Source organism: Apodemus sylvaticus, chromosome 11 (genome assembly GCF_947179515.1).
Source record: "Apodemus sylvaticus chromosome 11, mApoSyl1.1, whole genome shotgun sequence".
NCBI lineage: Eukaryota > Metazoa > Chordata > Mammalia > Rodentia > Muridae > Apodemus > Apodemus sylvaticus.
Genome location: NC_067482.1, coordinates 7874906 through 7894709, shown reverse-complemented (window position 1 = coordinate 7894709; position 19804 = coordinate 7874906). Strand labels below are relative to the sequence as shown.

The window sequence follows — 19804 nt, the reverse complement described above, 5'->3', positions numbered from 1 at the left end:
TCTAGGCCGTGACAGCCAGCCGCAGTTCTCAGTTACCACTGAACAAAGGCCTCCGTGATGAGCTGCAGTACAGCCGGTAGGGTTCTCAGTGCGTTAGGGATAGTCTGTGCTTTTAAAATCCACGGCCTTTCCAGTTTACTGGGGGTTGTGTTGTTGGTTTTGTGTTGTTTTGTATTATAGGGTTTGTGGACATACCCCTATAACAAATCAAGGAGCTGCTGTAAAGAAGTGTAGCTGCTTTTCAGTCTCTATTTTTTTTTTCATTTTTAAACATTAAATTTTATCTTCTGGGGAAATCAGGATTTGAAATTAAATAAGTTGGAAAGAATACTGTGAACCAACTGAGAAGAGGGAACATGATGGAAAAAGACATCTCAACGATCTAAACTGGACAGCAACTGGACCTTACAAATAATTCCCAACTCAGCAAACTACAGCAATCTAATCAAGAAAAGCAAATTATGAGACATGCCAGGGTGCTTGGATGACGTCATCACCAGGAGGTACAGATAGAACAAGGAAATGCTATCAAATGCCAATCCCATCAGTATCCATCAGAAAGCTGCGAATGCCTATGGACACACCAGCAGAGGGCTCCGCGGGCACTCCTGCATCTCGAGATCTCTGCTTCCACCTCTGTGCTCAAAGAAATGCTCACCATGGGCCTCACACAAGGACTTCACTGCGCTGCCGTCTTCCGGTGGTGGGACCTTGAAGGCTACAAAGAAGGCAGCACCGCTGAGAACATTCACAGCAGAGTATGAGGCAGACTGCTCAGTGGGGAAGGGAGTCGGCCACCAAGTGTCACCTGAGTTTGAGATCTGGGACCCACAGGATCAAAGAAAAGAACCTGTTTCTACTCATCTGCTCACCTGCATGGACACACACACACACACACACACACACACACACACGCACTCATCCATGCACGCAATAAAACATTTAAAAAAAGTTACAGTAGCAAGTAAAGGCAGAACAAGACAATACATAACCATTCATACACATTTGAAACGATACAGTTCACACCACTTACAATATGAACCATTAAAGAATACAGGGATAGGCAAAAAGAACTCAGAAAGAAGGTAAAATAAATGTTACAATAATAGTTTTTAGAAATAGAAAGATACCCACAATACAATCTAAAAAACACAATCATACTGGCTGACGCCACCTGCCCTGGAATGGCTTGTGCTTCTCCATCATTAAAGAAAACTACAAGCAGGGGCCGGAGACAAAGCTGGATGGTTCAAGCCCGGCCTGCCCCTGCCCCTGCCCCTGCCCCTGCCCCTGCCCCTGCCCCTGCCCCTGCCCCTGCCCCTGCCCCTGCCCCTGCCCCTGCCCCTGCCCCTGCCCCTGGAGGAACTGAGCCAGGTTCAGTTCCCTGTCACACCTCCTGGCTCACGATGGCCTGTGACTCCAGCTTCGAGGGATCCAACACTCTCTTCTGGCCTCAACGCAGACATGCACAGACCCACCCAATAGAGACATATACACTTACACATAACCAAAAACAAAATAAATCCTCTTTAAAAGTATAGCTTTTTTAAAAGAAATAGTTATTTGGTGAAACTTCTAAATTTAGTTATGCAAACCCCAACAAATGACAATTTTGCAGATGAATTTATTTATAGGGGACTGGAGAGAATGTCATTTAAGAGCACTGGCTGCCTTCCCAGAGCACCTGGTTCCAGACCCAGGAGCCACACGGCAGCTCACACTAATCTGAGGGGGTCCAGCACCCTCCCTCCTCCGGCCTCCAAGGGTACCAGGCATGTACACGGTACATAGACACATGCAGCTAAGATAGCCACGCACATAAAATAATATTTTAAAAGAATATTTACATTATTCACCTAAAATTAAATACTTAATACATCAACTCTAGTGCTCTAAAACTTAAAAAAAAAAAATCTTGAAAAGCACTGCATCTGCAGATATATTTATCTGGAAGTAGGTTGGGTTTTTTTGTTTCGTTTTTTGTTTTGTTTTGTTTTAATGGCTGGGACCATTAGAATCCTGTAAACATAAATAAATCCCGAATGGGCTTTTCTATCCCCTGGGGAAGGAGTGAGGGCTCTCTCAGCCAGTGATGGCAACTTGGCAAGTGTTTGTCCTTAGGGAAATTGGGGTCCATCCCAGAGACCCCAGAGAGGGAGAAGGAACAAACCAGTCAGCTCCCTCAACCCCAGGAAGATTCCTACACGAGGGAGGAGGAGGAATAAAACTGAGTACTTTAAAATAGCATCCAGACAAACTGCGCCGAGCTCAATGACGCAATACATCTGATCTTATACTCCCAAGACAGGCCTTCCCCTGTCTCCAACAACAACAAAAACAAGATGATTATGCAGTGGTCAATAACTCCAATTTGTTTGTATTTGGGGGGTCACCATGAACGTCACTGTATCCTCCCCTTTTGCTCTGTGGCTATAGGGCAAGAATTGTAGCTCTAAATGACAACTTGGAATCATGAATAATTTACATGCTGTTAACCACCCCCCTGGGTAGGCAGGTCCCTAGGATACAGGGAGTACCTCCCAGCAGAACTTACACAGCCATTTACCAGAGAATGCCAACTCCCTTGAGTCAGAATCCGGGCAGCAGTGATAACACCAAGGTCCCCGCCCTTTACAGCACAGAGAAGCAAGAAAGAGTAAGGGAAACAGGATGGAGGCTCTGGGAGGCGGGGCCTTGGGGGAAGACTGCCGGGCTACAGACTTGGTTACAGAGTTTCCAACTTCAAGAAAAGCAATCGCTGGTCCCGGGCCTGAGTCCAGTACAGCCCGTGGAGTTTCTACAGTTCTGCCTCTGCCTGCTAATTACTCAAACACAGTCTTTTGCCCTCACTGGCTAGTAACCAGTCTACCCAGTGGAAACCACCAGCTCTCCTGCCCTTGAATCATGCTAGGAATCTAACTGAACCACATCTACACTTAGTAGCCAGGGCTGGCGTTAGTCCCTAGGGAGCTCTTGCTTCCTGCCTGTGGGTCAGTTTTCATTTAGGAAGTGCAGCCTGAGATCCCTGGTCACACACACAGCATTAGGCACCTTCAGAGAAATGGACTCATGGATTTATTGCCCAAAATAAGCTATGGAGAAACACAGAGAGATTAAACCAACTTCCCTGGGAGATTGAAAAATCAGCCTTGGCTGAAATTTTAAGATAGAGAACTCCTGATCCCATCTCATATTATCAATTGGAAGCTAACATAGGAATAGCCATGTCTGTCTGTGTGTGTTCATGTGCACACATTTGCACACATCGCTGTGGGCACCTGTACACACCAGAATTTGCCATAGGTGTCTTTCTTCCTTGATCATGCCTCCACCTTATTTTTTTGAGACACTCTCTCACAGACACCAGGGCTCACTGGTTGCACAGGCTGGCTGCCAACAAAGTCCTTGGATTTACTTGTCTCCAGGTACTGGGGTTGCGGGTGCATGTGGCCGCAGTTTGCTTTAAAATGGGGTCTGCACTCAGGTCTCTATGCTGGCACAGCGAACCGCTCCCACTCAGTCACCTCTCCAACCCAGAAATGACTGTTTATTCAAACGATAGTGATCTTTATTTTCTAGCTATTCCTAGTCAAGACATATGATTTGTTCTTCTTTTAGCATTCAGATAAAATCACCACATCAAGTACTTTCATGTAAAAAGAAGCTTTTACACACGCACACACTCACGGATGCATATATATGTAAAATATGCATACAAACTCACTCATAAGCACACATGCACATACCCACAGCACACATATACACAAAACAACACACACATACACATGCACACACACATATGCTCATGTGCACACACATCACTCATATACACATTCACATGTACATATTCACACACAACATACACATGAGCACATACACACATGTATACATGCATACACACATATACACATGCAACATGTATACATGCATACACACATATACACATGCACACACATACACGCACACTCGAATATGACTGACCCTATGTTCACTCTGTTTCTTCCACTGAGGGTGTAACAAGAGAGTAACAAGAATTCCCCAGGAGTAAGACCTTGCCAGAGAATTCTAATATCCCCAGACACATCTGACCTTCGGAAGTGTTCTATATAAGTGGCTACATTTTCTTCTCTCTTAAACATTTCCTGTTGTTTTAGTTGGTTTCCCCTAATTAGTGACCACGCCCTAGTCTCACATATGAATAACACCCAGACTATTAAGGAAACAATTCCCTAGAAGAATCCATTAAGGAGAACTACAAATAAAGACACTATTGGCAGTTAAATGTGATGATAAGGTATATAATTTTAAAAGGTCTTACAAATTTCTTCATGAATAAGAAAATATTTAAAATGGGGGGCTGGGCAGAAATGATTCCAGCAACAGTAACTCAGGGCCAGGGCCAGAGAATAACTACTCTGCCAGGCCGTTTTTGTTGTAACTGCTTTAACACTGCCATTGTGGAGGTGAGAGCAGTCAACGCAGTAAGTGCGGCTATAATACAGTATAGTTTTATCAACACTGGTACCGCACATTTCTTATTTTTGACATTTTTCAAATATTTAAAAATGACAATCTACTCAGAATTCAAGTAGCACCCATAATCAGGTCATAGGCCAAATTTGGTCTAAGGCTTTGAGCTGGCTATGCCTACACACCTCCTACCCACATGTAAGATATCTCTACTGGGAGCTGCAGAGATGGCTCAGTGGTTAGGAGCACCTGCTGGTCGCTCAGAGGACTCATTTTGGTTCCTAGCACTCACATAGAAGTTCACAACTGTATAACTCCAGTCCCAGGGGCTCCAACACTGTCTGGATCTTCAGACACTAGGCAGACATGTACAGGCAAAACACATATTCATAAACTGAAGATTTTTTTTTTTTTTGGATTTGGTTTTTTCAAGACAGGGTTTCTCTGTATAGCCCTGGCTGTCCTAGAACTCACTCTGTAGACCAGGCTGGCCTCAAACTCAGAAATCCGCCTTCCTCTCCCTCCCAAGTGCTGGGATTACAGGCGTGCACCACCACCGCCCGGCTGAAGATAATTTTTAAAAGCATCTTTAATAATCTGTTCTGTAGCACAGGACGGGGGAAATATTTTTGAAGATGAGGTGGTCCTTCAGCCTTTCCCTCTGCTCTGTGACTGTATATTCCCTAATACTGCGATAAGAACATTCCTGTTAGCTGAAGGGGTTTGCAACCCCACAGGAAGAACAACAATATCAACCAACCAGATCCCCTAGAGTTCCAGGGACTAAGTCACCATGGCTGAAGCACACATGGCTCGCATGGCTCCGGCTGCACACGTAGCAGAGGACGGCCTTGTCAGGCATCAATGGGATGAGAAGTCCTTGGTCCTAGGAAGGTTTGATAGATGCCCAGTGTAGGGGAATCGAGGGAGGGAGGCGGGAGTGTGTGGGAGGATGGGTGGAGGAACACCCTCATAGAAGCAGGGGGAGGGGGGATGGCAGCTTCCGGGAGGGGCGAAACTGGGCAAGGGGAAAACATTTGAAATATAAATAAACTAAAATAAATAAATAAAAATAAAAATAAAAAAAAATAAAAGAAGCACTATGAACCTAAAAAATAAAAGAATGTTCCAGTGTAACTGACTGGAATGGGTGCTATTTCAGCAGTTCCTGTTCAACACATACATATGCACTTCTCATACAAAACCTTGAATCATATTTTAGGCATATACTGTAAATAATCCATTATAAGTTCATTGGGAATGGCTATAAGCTTTAAAAATGAAAAACAGCAGTTAGCACTAGGGGACATTCGCATGGCCCCAGGACTCAAAACACTGAGGCCAAAGGATCATGAGTCTGAGGGTAGCCTGGGCTACATCAGATGAGATAGAAATGCAGACAGACAGAGAAAGGGAGGAAGAGGAGAGGCTGCAGAGGCGCTCCAGCCTGATCGTCCACTCCAACTGAGCTTCATGATCCGCCCCCCCCCACCCTGAGCACCATGATCAAAATAAGAAAAGTCTGATCCCTAAGGTCAGAGATGCATTGTGTATGAACCACATACACATAAAACCAGAGATCAGGAAAACCGAGTCATAGACTCAGAAAGCAGAGGACTGGTGTGCTCCCTTGGGATGTGGTCTATAGAAAAATATTCACTTTTGTTGAGGAAAAAAGTGTCGGAGCGTAACGTGAGCTCCAGGACAGCCGACGGGGCGAACAGCAGCAAGGACTCAGTCTTGTAGCTGAGGCTGACCTTGAACTGACCTTTTCTACTTCCCAACTGCTGGGATCACAGGCCAGGGTTACCACACCCACTTTCTTTTGCTTGTAATGGATCAAAACTACACTTCCAAAATCTGCATCTCTAGTCTGTGAGTGCTGGAAGCCAGTCCCAGGCCTCCATACATGCTAGGTACCAGTTAGCTTCAGTCATCAACTTGACAGACCTGGGATGAGGGAACAAACTGTGTCCATCAGATGGGGTTGGTTGGGCGTGTCTCGGCGCATTTCTGGGTAGAGCCATATAAACTGAGCCTGAACATGAGCCTAGAAGCGGGGGGGGGGGGGGGGGGGGGGGGGGGGGGGGGGGGAAGCCACTGCTCCTGGTTGCTTCAGTTCCTCCCTGGAGGCTCCAGCTACGGCTTCCTGGCTTCCTCCACGAAGGACTGTGACCTACAAGCAAGATGACCTTCTTTCCTCCTCCAGGGGGTCAATGTTTTATCACAGCCACAGAAAGCACGCTAGAGCACTGGGTAAGTACCTATCACTGACTTTCCTCAGCAGGGCCTTTAGAAGGTTTTGGTGGTGGTGGTGGAGGTGGGTTTTTTTGTTTTTGTTTTTTATTTTTTATTTTTAGATAAAGTCTAATTGCCTGGGTTGACCTTGGATTTGCAATCTCTCTTACTCCACCTCCTAAGCAGCAGGAATCACAGGCTAACATCTCAAAGTCCAGGCCTTGAACCTGAGATCCTTCACCCTCCTGGTGCTGGGATTTACAGCCTGCAACACACCTGGTTAAGCCTCACCATTCACCTTCAAATACCTGGCATCCAAATCATCTTATAAACGCCACTCTTATCTCGAGAGTTCTCTTCTGTGAGTCGACTGAAAATAGGAATCACTTACTGCCACTGGCTGATTAATCATGTACGCCTTCCCCTGGACAATTCCTATCAGAAGTCCTTCATGCATATTCCTTTGTTTAATAACTTGGTGTTGTCACAGAGGGCTTTGCTGTGTAGCCCTGGCAGATCTGGTATTTACTATGTAGCTCAAGCTGGTCTTGAACCTGTGACCCGCCCTTCTCAGTATCAGTACTCAGGAGTACTGAGATCACAGCTGGAACCTGACACACCTGGCTTAGACAATTTAACAAGCTTTTGTTAAGTGGTTAAAACAGTTCGGGTAACTAGGGAGATCCGTGGTCATGTGCGTCCCTCTAGAGCTTAGACGTTAAAAGGAAGGAGAAGAACAATGTTACACCATCCTTTCTGCTCTTAGTGTGCTCGCTTCGGCCAAGTCTGAATGGACTCTTTCCTCATCGCCTACGGGTCAGAGTGCATGCCTGGATGGCGGGGAGAACTTACATGTCTCACCTGCTACATGTCAGAGGACATACATGGCCGGTGACAGAACAACTCAAAATTCTAAAAGACCAAGATCCACACCCTTGGAACTCAGCATAGAGCCAGCTCCAAATGCTCAGTCATTAGAGCACAGCACGTATAAAAATAGATGTACATTTCCAACAAGATGTACGTTCAAACTACAACATGGCAAAAATACTCTCATTTCCAAATGAAGACGTAGTGAAGAGGAGACAAAACATCCGGGCAAAGCCATAACTGAAGTGAAAGTCCACCTGGCCCATAATCACTGCAGGAGGCGCTTGGGAGAAATGTGTTCAGTTCCTTTAAGGATGATCACTTCCGTTCTTCTCAAATAAAAGTAACCAATAATCTGTTCCTTCATAAATGTCAGCTTCAGTGAGGGCTTATGTAATTATCAGAAGCATGGGAGTGGTGAGTGCAGGTCTTTAGAGGCAAGAATATCAAATCTGAACAAGTAAACTTCCATGTCCTTGTTCAGTTGGGAACACTGTGGCATCCAGGTACTGGATGGCTAGATGGCAGTGACAGGAAAGTCAACAGCGCTTCCTAGGGTCTTGTGAACAACTGGAAAGACATCTATCAGGCAGTGTATGAACCACAGTAACAACGATATTTAAACGATCAGGATGCCGTGGAAACACAGAAGATGTCAGCTAGAACCAGAGAAGATATCTGAACCACTTCTCCCAACATGAACTGAAGCCCATAAGGATGGACCTCATTTAATACACACTTAACAGGCCGGGGATCAAAGGAAAGTGTGTAAGAAACACACTGGATCCTCTTACTATCAGGGACAGTAACTAAGAACACTGGGTGATGGAAGACCTGCATAGGAAAAGCAGACACAAACAGATCATTAAAGGTTGATAATAATCTTTAAACATAGTGTGTGCTGTTCGGTGGATGACTTTAATGCTGTTTTGTTGACGAGGGTGGGGTACTGGTGGGGCAAGGGATGCCACCATCCACACAGGATCAACAACCCAGGAACGGGTGTCCCTTCGGGATTAAATAAGACACACAGCACTGACATGCAGCTGTGCGCTGGAACAGTGCTAGACCTGAGCTGGAGAAAGAGCCCACTCTAAGTTATGATTACAGATCAAAAAGACAAATCTGTTCATGGTGAATTAATGGAGCATAAGAAGATGCAAAGGAAAACGAAGCCCTAAACATTGAGTTCAGAATAGGGAAAGCAAAAGAGTGCCCCGAAATCATGTGTCCAAGCCAAATCAGCAGGGTCCGGCAACTCTAATGGAAACTTTCTTACTCTCTTATTTTCATGGTGTGAAAAAAACTGTAAAAATTCTAAGATGTTTTCAGACATCATTTTTTTTAATTTAACCATAATCAGAAGTTTTAAAAGATGATAGTAATATGCAAATATTCACTGAAAAGCACCCCCAGCCTCATCTCCTATGTCTGTACCACCATCGCTACATCTTAAATATCCTTGCATACATGTTGCACACCTCTAAGCATATAGGTGAACATACACTATATATCCTGCTTTAAACAGCCCATTCCAATGTAATTCTTTTTTTTCACTCTGGCTCTGCTCTCTCCAGCCTATTTATTTATTATATGTAAGTATGCTGTAGCTAGCATTGGATCCCATTACAGATGGTTATGAGCCACTATGTGGTTGCTGGGATTTGAACTCAGGACCTCTGGAAGGGCAGTCAGTGCTCTTAACTGCTGAGCCAGCTCTCCAGCCCTCAAATGTAATTCTTAAGATGTTTTATAGTTGCTAATATGTTTACATAATTAAATGTATAAAGACAGAACTATTAATCAAGTCAATTTAAGAAGCCATTTCTACTCATGACGGTTGTTACCTAATTAACATGAAACACAAGCCCTCTGCTCTCTCTTTCCGGCACTGACCTTTAGGGCATTCCTTGGACAGCTCGCCCTGAGTGTGTGAGCACAGTGGGTCCCATCCACGGATGGCACTTCACTCAGGACTTGAAACCAGGGTTCCAACTAGAAAACAGAAGGGAGATGATGAATTAGTTTCTGAGTTCCCTCCATATAGAAACCCACATTCGCTAATTACCTCAGGCCCAGTAATTATTCCATTCATAAGAGGCGTACAATGCCCTGCCGCCCATATCCCTTCCGCCCAAGCCAGGAAGCCTGGGGTGGAGCCGTGGCATGGGCATAAGATTTTCCTCGGTTGCCTCTAACAGGCTCACCAAGGCCGAGAACCATTACCACAGAAATAAAACATGAGATTATATGAAGATCACTGATCAAGTTCTGATCTTAGTACTAAGTTGTGATGTTCAAGTCTGGGAACTGCCACTTTTAAAATATTTGGGCAACGACGGCTTTAAATCACCAGAGTCCTGAGAGGGTCACAGTAACGGGGAGGCTCCACCGCAGCCTTCCACCGCTACTCGCCTCAGATTATCTCAAAAAACTTAACAGCCCGAGACAAGCCTACTCTGGACACGCATTACAGGATCCAACCCTGAAAAGCTGCATCACAATTCACTTGGACAGCAAGGTGTTATAACTACTAATTGGCTGCGATAGTCAGAAGTAAGGTGAACAAATGAGATTCTAAATAGATTCCACACGCAGACCTCTTTCTGACCCACAGGACTTGGAAGAGGTTAAGTCTGTATGGTCCACTAAGGCAGCCATCAGCTTCCCTTGACTCAAACTCATATCAATTTCAATAGATTGGGTGGAAAATCTACTTCCTGTCTCAGGTATCACGTGTCAAGTGTGGCCAGTCACAACCCTCTTAGATAAAACCCTGTGGGGTATTCCAGTTATTAAGCAAGTTAAACTGGACACGATTACCTTGTGAATAATATCATCCTGACTTGTCAATATATTCTAGGAAAATGGTCTATGGCTTTTAATCAATATTCAAAGTTTACATTAAACTATAAAAGGACAATGATCCAAACGTCTACCACAAGCCAACAGAAGCCAGGAGAGAGCTTGCTTTTCAAAGCTACAGATAACATTCTATGAACACTAGCACTTCCTACACAAGACCACAGCCTTCTTCTGACCCCGAGATAAACAGGACCTGAGATTCCTACAACTGCTCTTCCCTGCTCTGATGCCCTTGCAGTCCTGGGACATGAAGAAGAGACAGTGACAGCCAGACGACCCTCTTCTCTTCACCATCAACTCTAACAACATGGGCTCTTGGTATTCCCAAGATGGCTGGCCGTTCTCTTCACCCCCAAACTGCTCTTTATACTCAATGTAACCAAGATCAAATGCAACCTCGCCGACACAGACGGCTGCCTCCAGCTGACCTTATCATCTGGTGGGCTACTGTTCTGAGCAAACATTCCAGCTGGGGCTTCCACACTGGAAACATCTGGGCAGAAACAAACATCCTGGCTGAGTTCACAGTTCAGCAGCAGAGTAGCTGTGACTGACAATGAGGGCTCCTCAGATGGAGGGAGGAGGAGGGGGGAGCAGAAGGAGAAGGGGGAGAAGGAGGGAGGGAGGGGAGGAGGAGGAGGGGAAGAGGGGGAGGAAGGAGGAGGTGGGTGAGGAGAAGGAGGGGGAAGAGAAAGGAGGGGGAGGAACACCGGTTCTGCATAGCCTTATCATCAGTGAGATCTGCTTCTTCACCCCTGCAGCCATCAGTTTTCAGTGACTTTAGAACTAAATTTTGGCCAGGCGGTGGTGGAGCACACCTTTAATACCAGCACTAGGAGGCAGAGGCAGGCAGATTTCTGAGTTCAAGGCCAGCCTAGTCCAAAAAGTGAGTTCCAGGACAGCCTGGGCTACACAGAGAAACCCTGTCTCGAAAAACAACAACAACAACAACAACAACAAATAAAAACAAAAAAAAAACAACTAAATTTTGCGGGTAATACATACAAAAATAGCAGATAGTTTAAAACAAACAAACAAAAAAGCCGTCTAAATTCTGGTCAAAGAATCTGAGCAGTTTCTTTTTTGTTGTTGGTTTTGGTTTTGTTTGCTTTTGTTCTTCTGAGACAGGGTTTCTCTGTGTAGCCCTGGCTGTCCTGGAACCCGCTCCTTACACCAGGCTGGCCTGGAACTAGATCTGCCTGCCTCTGCTTCCCCAGGGCTAGGATTAAAGATGTGTACCACTACTTGGCAAACTGAGCAATTTCCCAGGAAGCTCAGTGTAGAAAGTGTAGTCTGAGTCTCTACAGACCTGGATTTCATTCCTGATGTTCTCGCTGGCTCACTACGGAGCGTTATACCGATAAATCACTCTAAATGTTCTATGGTTTTTCTGCACACTTTGATAGGTTGGTGTTTAGTTTCTGACCCAGGTCAAGGGACTGAGGTATATATTTTACATACCAGAGCAGACCTGGCCTCCAGGTTCTCCCAGCATCCTTTTAGTTCCTACCTGCATATCCTGCCTCTGCCTCCAATCTTGAACTTTCCAGCCCAGGAACTGCCTTTCCCCCTGAGGCTCCTCTAGACATTTTGCATGTTCACTCACTCTCTCTCTCTCTCTCCCCCTCTCTTTCCTCTCTCTCTCCCCCTCTCTTTCCTCTCTCTCTCTCTCTCCCTTCCTCCTCCTCCTCCTCCCATTCCTTCTCTTCCCTCTCTACTCATGCTTGCCTTTTCTCTCTCCCTCCCCTCCCCCTTACTCCACGGGCGACTTCCCTGGCCTCCTCCCTTCCCCAGAGCCGCACTGTTCATATAATCTAATCTGGCTTGCATTAGCTCATTTCACAGGTGGAGAAGGAACTACTGCTGGCATCTGACTGTGCTACACTTCCCTGTTGAAGGCGACACAGGACACAGGAAATGCTGTGATTCACATTATCTTGGAGAACTTTCCTTCTGCTCTGAAGTCTAGCTGGTAACACGGAGCTGTGGTTCGCATCAGGGAATTCAGTCATTTTCACACAAGCAAGTTTTCCCGTTCTTCTCTCAAGCTTTTTCCCCACTTCGAAGCTGTTAATAAAGGGTTAGCATCTCACTCCACCTGCACCAGGACACTCTACCACATAAAAGCAACCCCTTACAATAAAAAGCGACCTGGGGGTGGAGGGAGACGTGTTCTCCTTCAGTCAGGCAACTGACAAGCCTGAGGACCAGAGTTCCGATCCCCAGCACCCACAAAAGCATGAGGAGGATGTGATGGCCCGCACACAACCCTAACTTTGGGAACCAGAGACATGGGCTCTGCGGAGCCAATTAACCAGCTCGAATGCGCAGGCGCTATACATTCAACCAAGAGTAGACACTGATCAAGGAAGACTTTTAACATAGCTTCTGGTCTCCATACACACACACACACACACACACACACACAATTTGTGCACCACATACATGCAAACTCCTTATACACTACACATACACACATACTAAAAGGAACTCGTAAACTACCAAGAATAGGTACTCCGTGTATGAGTAACAGGACCCATCCATAGCTAAAACCTGTAGACAGGAGCCCAGAGGCTAATCTTCTGTATCAGAGGGCCGACTAAAACTCCCACCCCCACCAGACAGCAGCAGATCCAGAAGCCCCAGCAGTTCCTTTTTTTTTTTTTTTTGGATTTGGTTTTTCTTTTTCCAAGACAGGGTTTCTCTGTGTAGCCCTGGCTGTCCTGGAACTCACTCTGTAGACCAGGCTGGCCTCGAACTCAGAAATCTGCCTGCCTCTGCCTCCCAGAGTTCTGGGATTACAGGCATGCATCACCTCCGCCCAGCACTCCAGCATTTCTTATTTGTGGTGATTAAAATGTCAACCAATCAACCCACACACCCATCTTTAAAAAGGACCGCTTCTCCATTCCCCTTGAATATAAGTCCTAATGTGCCTTCTGAGAACAGGTCCTAAGTGAGTCCAGAAGCCCCAGCAGTTCCTTTTTTTTTTTTTTTGGATTTGGTTTTTCTTTTTCCAAGACAGGGTTTCTCTGTACTGTACTGACTGGTTTTGTGTATCAACTTGACACAGGCTGGAGTTATCACAGAGGAAGGAGCTTCAATTGGTGAAGTACTTCCATGAGATCCAACTGTGGATCTTCCATGAGATTCTCAGTTAGTGATCAAGTGGAGAGGGCCCCTTGTGGGTGGTGCCATCTCTGGGCTGGTGGTCTTGGGTTCTATAAGAAAGCAGGCTGAGCACGCAAAGGGAAGCAAGCCAGTAAATAATACACCCCCCACCCCCTTCCCCCCAACCCCCCCACCATGGCCTCTGCACCAGCTCCTGCTTCCTGACCTGCTTGAGTTCCAGTCCTGACTTCCTTTGGTGATGAACAGCTATGTGGAAGTGTAAGCTGAATAAACCCTTTCCTCCCCAACTTGCTTCTTGATCATGATGTTTGTGCAGGAATACAAACCCTGACTAAGACACCAACCCTTCCTTTCAGGTTTGTTACTGAGATTAGATTATAAAAGCCTTTTTTTTTACTTGATACGGACATACGAACATAGTATGTCTGAAGTAGCTTCTAAGAAACTCCTTTTAGACTTCAGTCTCTCTGAAGAAAAATTCCCAGAATTTGACAAAAATAAAAGTCTAATTATGCTGTTGAAGCAAAGGTACATACAACCGAAAAAATCAACTCATATCACAAAGAATGCAGATGTAAAAGGAAATTCTCCTTTTAACGGGTTGACTTCACTCCCATGGGTGTTCTGTGAGTCAGAGCAGATGGCGCGTCAGCCACGTTACGGTTCATCTATTAGTGAAGTGTCAGCAACCGCTCTGCGTCCTGGCTGCTCTGAGGCAGGCAGTTCTGCCCTAGCACCGTCTTGCCGCCATGTTGCTCCCACCCACACACACACTCCCTACAGGCCACAGCACAGGAGCAAGCTGATCGTGGACTAATCCCCGTGAGCTGTGGTCACGAGGGGAACAGACTACGCTCATCACCTGGTATGTGGGTAACGCCATGAATGATGTGGTTTTGGTGGGAACTGATGGCAAACAGGCTCAGCTACCACTTGAGAGAGAAGAAGAGAACATTTCCAAGCATTATGGACCCGTGGCGGTTGACCAACACTCTGCTGTAGGACCTTCCATCATGAGTGATGCGATTTCCAGAGACGAACGCTAGCCCACAGATGCTGCCCTGCCCTTCTCAGGCAAGCCAGCTGGCTTGCTAAGACTCATCATGCTATCCACATAAATGATGGCTGGATCCCTAAATCTACACTACACTTCAATGGGGAAAGAACTCTTGCCTATTCTTATAAAATTTACAGGCTTGATACCAAGGCATTCAGACTCTTCCGGGAGAGTTCTGCTGCAGGAAGTGCAGGAATGTGATCTACAAGAAGACACAAAGGCTGCATGCTTCAGTAATATGGCAATTCTGCAAACAACTACCTGGCAACCATCCTGGAGCACGTGAATGGACTGACTGCGTTTGTATGAGACATAGATTAGATACAGCCCCTGACCTACCTGAGGGCTAAAGGCTGCACTCTCAAAGCATACACAAACAACAGAAGGCCTTGGGAACCATTCCTGGAAGGACAGCAGAGACGACCTTCACCCAAGCGACAGTTTGTAGGGCTTCTCCGTTCTTTTGGGGACTGTGGGCTTTGATTTCAGCCTAATACTCCACTACTGAGTTCGCGTCTCTTGGGCATGGAATTAACTTGTTGGAACGGATACTTTAAAAGGAAGCCTGAGGGGATCACTGAGCTAAAACGGTACCGGAGTAAAGAAATGTAACCATTCTTACTTAGCTAAGCAAAGCTTGACGTTCTTATTAAGATGGTCGAGAAAAGCTGGCAGGGAGGACATGGTGGCTCATGCTTGGAATTCAACATGTAGGAGGTAGAAGAGGAAGATGTGGGGCTCTGGACCATCTGTGGCTAAATCAGTTTGAGTACAGCCTGGGCTACATGAAGTGAATAGATGGAAGGAAGGAGGAAGGGAAGAGAGAAACTAAAAAGCAAGCATTGGTTAAAATTCTGTTACCAGTCCATGGTGGAATAGAAATTCGTTAAATCAGCAAAAATGTATAAAGATGCCCGTATAAGCCTTTTTAATAATTTAACGTACACTATATGTGAATTATTTATCATATAAATTTAGCATGATTCTGAACCCATATTCATCTGCTTCCTCTGTAAAGTATATGCAATGTGAATGTTCCAAAGGATTTTAAAATGTTTTGGTGAATAATAATGTTATTATTATAGAGACACTGCAAATAAAAGACATCATACATCAAAATTAACCAGACCAAAACACTACACTTCGCAGCGAACAGTGATACATAACAGCTGTTCTGAAGTCGCAGAGCTTCGCAGTGGATTTTACACTTCTGCTGTCAAATGGAAACTTAGTTACTTCTAGAATGGTATTAAGAGGTGAAGCAGCCATGAAGGCTCTGTCCTCATGAATAAGTTAAAGCAACCATAGAGTAGAATTGGATAGAGTAACCATAGCAAAGAATAAGAGAACGATAGAGTAGGCTTCTTGTTGAGATATCACGTGATGCCCTTTGCCACAGGATGGCACAACATAAGCCCTTGTAAGTCAGTGCCAAGACCCTGATGAACTTAGATGGTTTCTAAGCTACACTGCCCTGGGCATCAGGTGCTAAGATAGCAGTAAAGCAAGCAGCCCAAAGCCAGGCGGCCAGCAAGTGTGGAGCACAAAGCACTCTCCACTCCTAACTTCATGACATCACCTCTTAGGTTCAATTTTATTGGCACTGATGCAAATATAATAAGTGTTTGGTTGCAACCCTGACAATTAAGGCACAGGACTAAATACAATAAACTACTGTTACCTAGGAATTTGGGGTTCCCTCTTCTTAGGTTACTAGTCTTATTAATAAAATAATTTAGAGCCAGACTGTTGGGGGTTGGTCTGGTGCTGCTATGTATTCGAAAGCTAAATGTTGTCCCCCCAACCCAAGATCTGGTTATCTGGTTGCAGTCCAGACGAGCACATTCTCACGCACACACACCAAACTTTGCTCACCTATATTCTCTGACAGGTTAAAGTGGCTGACAGCCAATTAGTGGGGAGAATAGAGGCAGGCAGGACTTCCATTATGGGGCTGGGAGCTGCAGCTAGGGATAATGGGGAGAGGGGGGAGGCAGGCAGGCAGGCTGGAGAACCAGGAAATGGCCTGATGGAATGAATCCATCCATCAGATAGGATGATCATTGTATTGTCAAGAAACTTGGGGAGTGCAGCTAAGAAAAAGACAGTCTAGTGTAGAAAAATTAGTTTAGGGGCAACTGCCCAGTAACTGTGCTACAGCTGATTAAATAAATCAACAGGACTCTGTCTTCGGGTCATATTACAAACTAGAATTACTAAATATCCAAGAACAACACACCAGATTCTAAGAAAGCTAGAAGACAACTTTATAAGCATTTGAATAAACTTGGGCAGGTACCAAGGGAAGAAAGACGGCAAAGCAGAAGAGAAATATGCGCCTTTTGGTTGAGTCCAGGATGCAGGAGATTCAGAGGTGGAACCACGTGGGTACCAAAGGGCGTGGAGGAACAGTGGGAGGGGGACGGGAGAGGCAAGCATGGGGCTGAGACTGAGAAATCTCAGTGTCACCAGAAGCATGCAGAAGCCAGTGTCTGGAAGAAGGAAAGTTATACTAGAGCCCACCAGGCACATGCTGATGGCTCTGTGAGCCACTGCGTAGGGGAGGGGTTTCTAGTAACAACAAGTATGTTACTTCATTAAGGGGATAATTATTCCTCCCATCTCCTTAGCAAGTCTTCAGGTGAGCCAGCTTTCTTGGGGGGAAGGGGAGTGGTAGAATCTTGGCCAGGTGTTAGATTAGAATCACAGAACTTACGGAATCTCTCTCTCTCTCTCTCTCTCTCTCTCTCTCTCTCTCTCTCTCTCTCTCTCTCTCTCCTCCCCACACCCCCCCCCCATATATAGTGATGACTTACTGCCTGCAGTCCAAATGACCCAACAATGGGCAGCTGTGAATGGGAAGTCCAAGAACCTAGTAGTCGCTCAGTCCCGTGAACCTAAGTGTTTCAGCTGGTCTTCTGTATAAGCTGGAATCCTGATGACGTAGGTTCCCACAGAGGTGCTGGCAGTGCAATCAGGCAAAGAAGAAACAAGCCTGCCCTCCTCCACTGTCCTCATGTCTTCCTCCAGCAGAGGGCGTGGCCTGGAAAGGTGTGACCACCACGCCTGGCCCTAAGCTGTTCTTGGAACTTGCTGTGTCTCAGGCTGGCCTTGAACTCAGAGATCTCCTTGACTCCCCTGGGATTTAAGGCATGTACTACCTTGCCTGGGCCTAAGCTTTTCATGCCTACTAAGCCTCAAGATCTGCATCAAAAGCCTGTATCATCCTCGAGTCAAGATCCAGGTCAGAAGCCTATGTCTTCCAGCCTCCAAATCTGCATCATGGTGTGCTCTCCATTTCTGGAGTGTAGTTCATTCCAGATGTGATCAAGCTGACAACCAGAAAGAGCCACCACACCCCACTCTGGCGGTTTTGTTCTTGAAACCCAGATGGACTAAGGCCTTTCATAGGGAACCTGGGCCACTTTCGTGCCACACTTACCTACTGTATTAGATTACACAGTCTGAGAGCTGTCATACCTCATCAAATCAAAGACCTCACCAACTGTTAGACTTAGATATTCATGCACCACAAAAGACAACGTCCATTCAAAACGGCACAGCAACAGTATCTGCTAAAAGCTGTATGATGAACAGGTGTGTCCCACCACATCTGTCCTCCCAGTTCTCAGGAAGTAGAGGGGGAAGGAAAAGCCAGTCTCAAATAAGATAGAACGCACTCTATGTTTAAACTTCTTAAACTAGGATAAAAAGATGTATGTGCTAGAACAAATGATGTTACAGGGTTATGACGCAGCCACGGAGCAGGGTTCCCTAATTCCTTCTAGAGCAGTGGAAGAGAGGGTGGGGTTTTACTGTAAGACTGACAAGAGCCATTAGAGTCAAGAGCTATTAACAGAAAATGATGGGTTAAGGGCTGTAGGCAGTTACTAGAGACTAGAAAAGGCAGTCGACTGGGGACTCTTTCTACAATGCGGGGCGGCGTGAATCAACTGCTTCTATTTAAGATGGAAGAAAGAAGTGAGGGACAGAGGAAAAGAAAATGCAAAAGCAACTCGAAGTGCATTAAGCACCTGATATGCGCATAACATCCAACTTCAAGTCTGATGCGGGGCAACGTAGAGTGAAATGGAGAGTTGCATTAATTATTAAAAGCCTGAGACAGAGGTGTAAAAATAAACTGATGATTCCGTTTTAATTTGCTCTACTCCAAAATGCAGACTCCAGAAATACTTCAAAAGGAGCCTTTAAGACTCTTTGCTGTTTAAGGAACAAGCCCAAAATCTGCTGCATCAACGTTTTACAGGCTGAGAAAAGCACGAAGAAATTAAATATGAGCGTTTCAGGAAGAGTTTCGTACATTTTATATACGAACCCTATCTTCATATATTTATGCGATATATACCTGATATCTAAAACCACATGTGAGGACCAGGTATGGTAGTGAACACCTTTAATCCCAGCACACGGCAGACAGGCAGATGCAAACAGATCTCTATGGGTTTGAGGATGGTTTGGGCTACATACAGGCCAGCCAAGGCTCCAGAGTGAGACCTTGTCTCAGAAAACAAGAGAAGGAACCCCAAGTGTCAGTATGACATCTGACTCAAGAAGGTCACACACATCTACAAAATGAGGGCAAAGACTGGGAAAAGAAAAGAATATTTTATAGACACTTTAACCTTACAAATAACTACTACAGCTGCAACACAAAGTAAAGCTCAGAGGTAACATTCCAATGTCAAACAAGGACGTGACTTTGCTACTTAGTCAATGGGAAGACTTACAGCTCTCTCAGGTACTACACAATCAACAAAATTAAAAGAGAAAATACATGTCCTCTTGTGACTTGGTTTTAATTGACTAAATGCAACTGACTAGAATCACCTGAGAGTCTCAGTAAGGGTCTACATTCAGTTGAGCCATGAGCAGTGTTGGGGGTGGATTGTGTTAATTGAGTTGGGAAGACTCACCCGCTGTGGGGGACAACATTCCCTAGGAAGGAGATTCTAATGTATTCACATAGATGAATCACAAGGCAAACACTACCACGAATACATTAAAATGCATTGCTCTCTTGCTTTGACTGTGCATCCGCAATGATTGAAATGATCACGTGCCTTGTGCCTCAGATCCTTGTAGCTTGACCTCCCTGAAGGGATGCACTAGGGGTCAAGTTCTTGTTTTTGCGGGGTTATCATATCAGAGCAA

General features: G+C 45.4%; 1 protein-coding gene across 8 annotated transcripts in view; it reads right to left on the bottom strand.

The window, feature by feature from the left end:
• Wdfy3 (WD repeat and FYVE domain containing 3) overlaps positions 1–19804 on the bottom strand; it is a 243559-nt gene that overhangs the window by 167951 nt on the left and 55804 nt on the right. For all 8 annotated transcript variants that reach the window (XM_052199005.1, XM_052199011.1, XM_052199010.1 and 5 more), the window contains one exon: positions 9475–9573. The gene's annotated coding sequence lies outside the window, so the exon portion shown is untranslated. The remainder of the gene's footprint in view (positions 1–9474; positions 9574–19804) is intronic.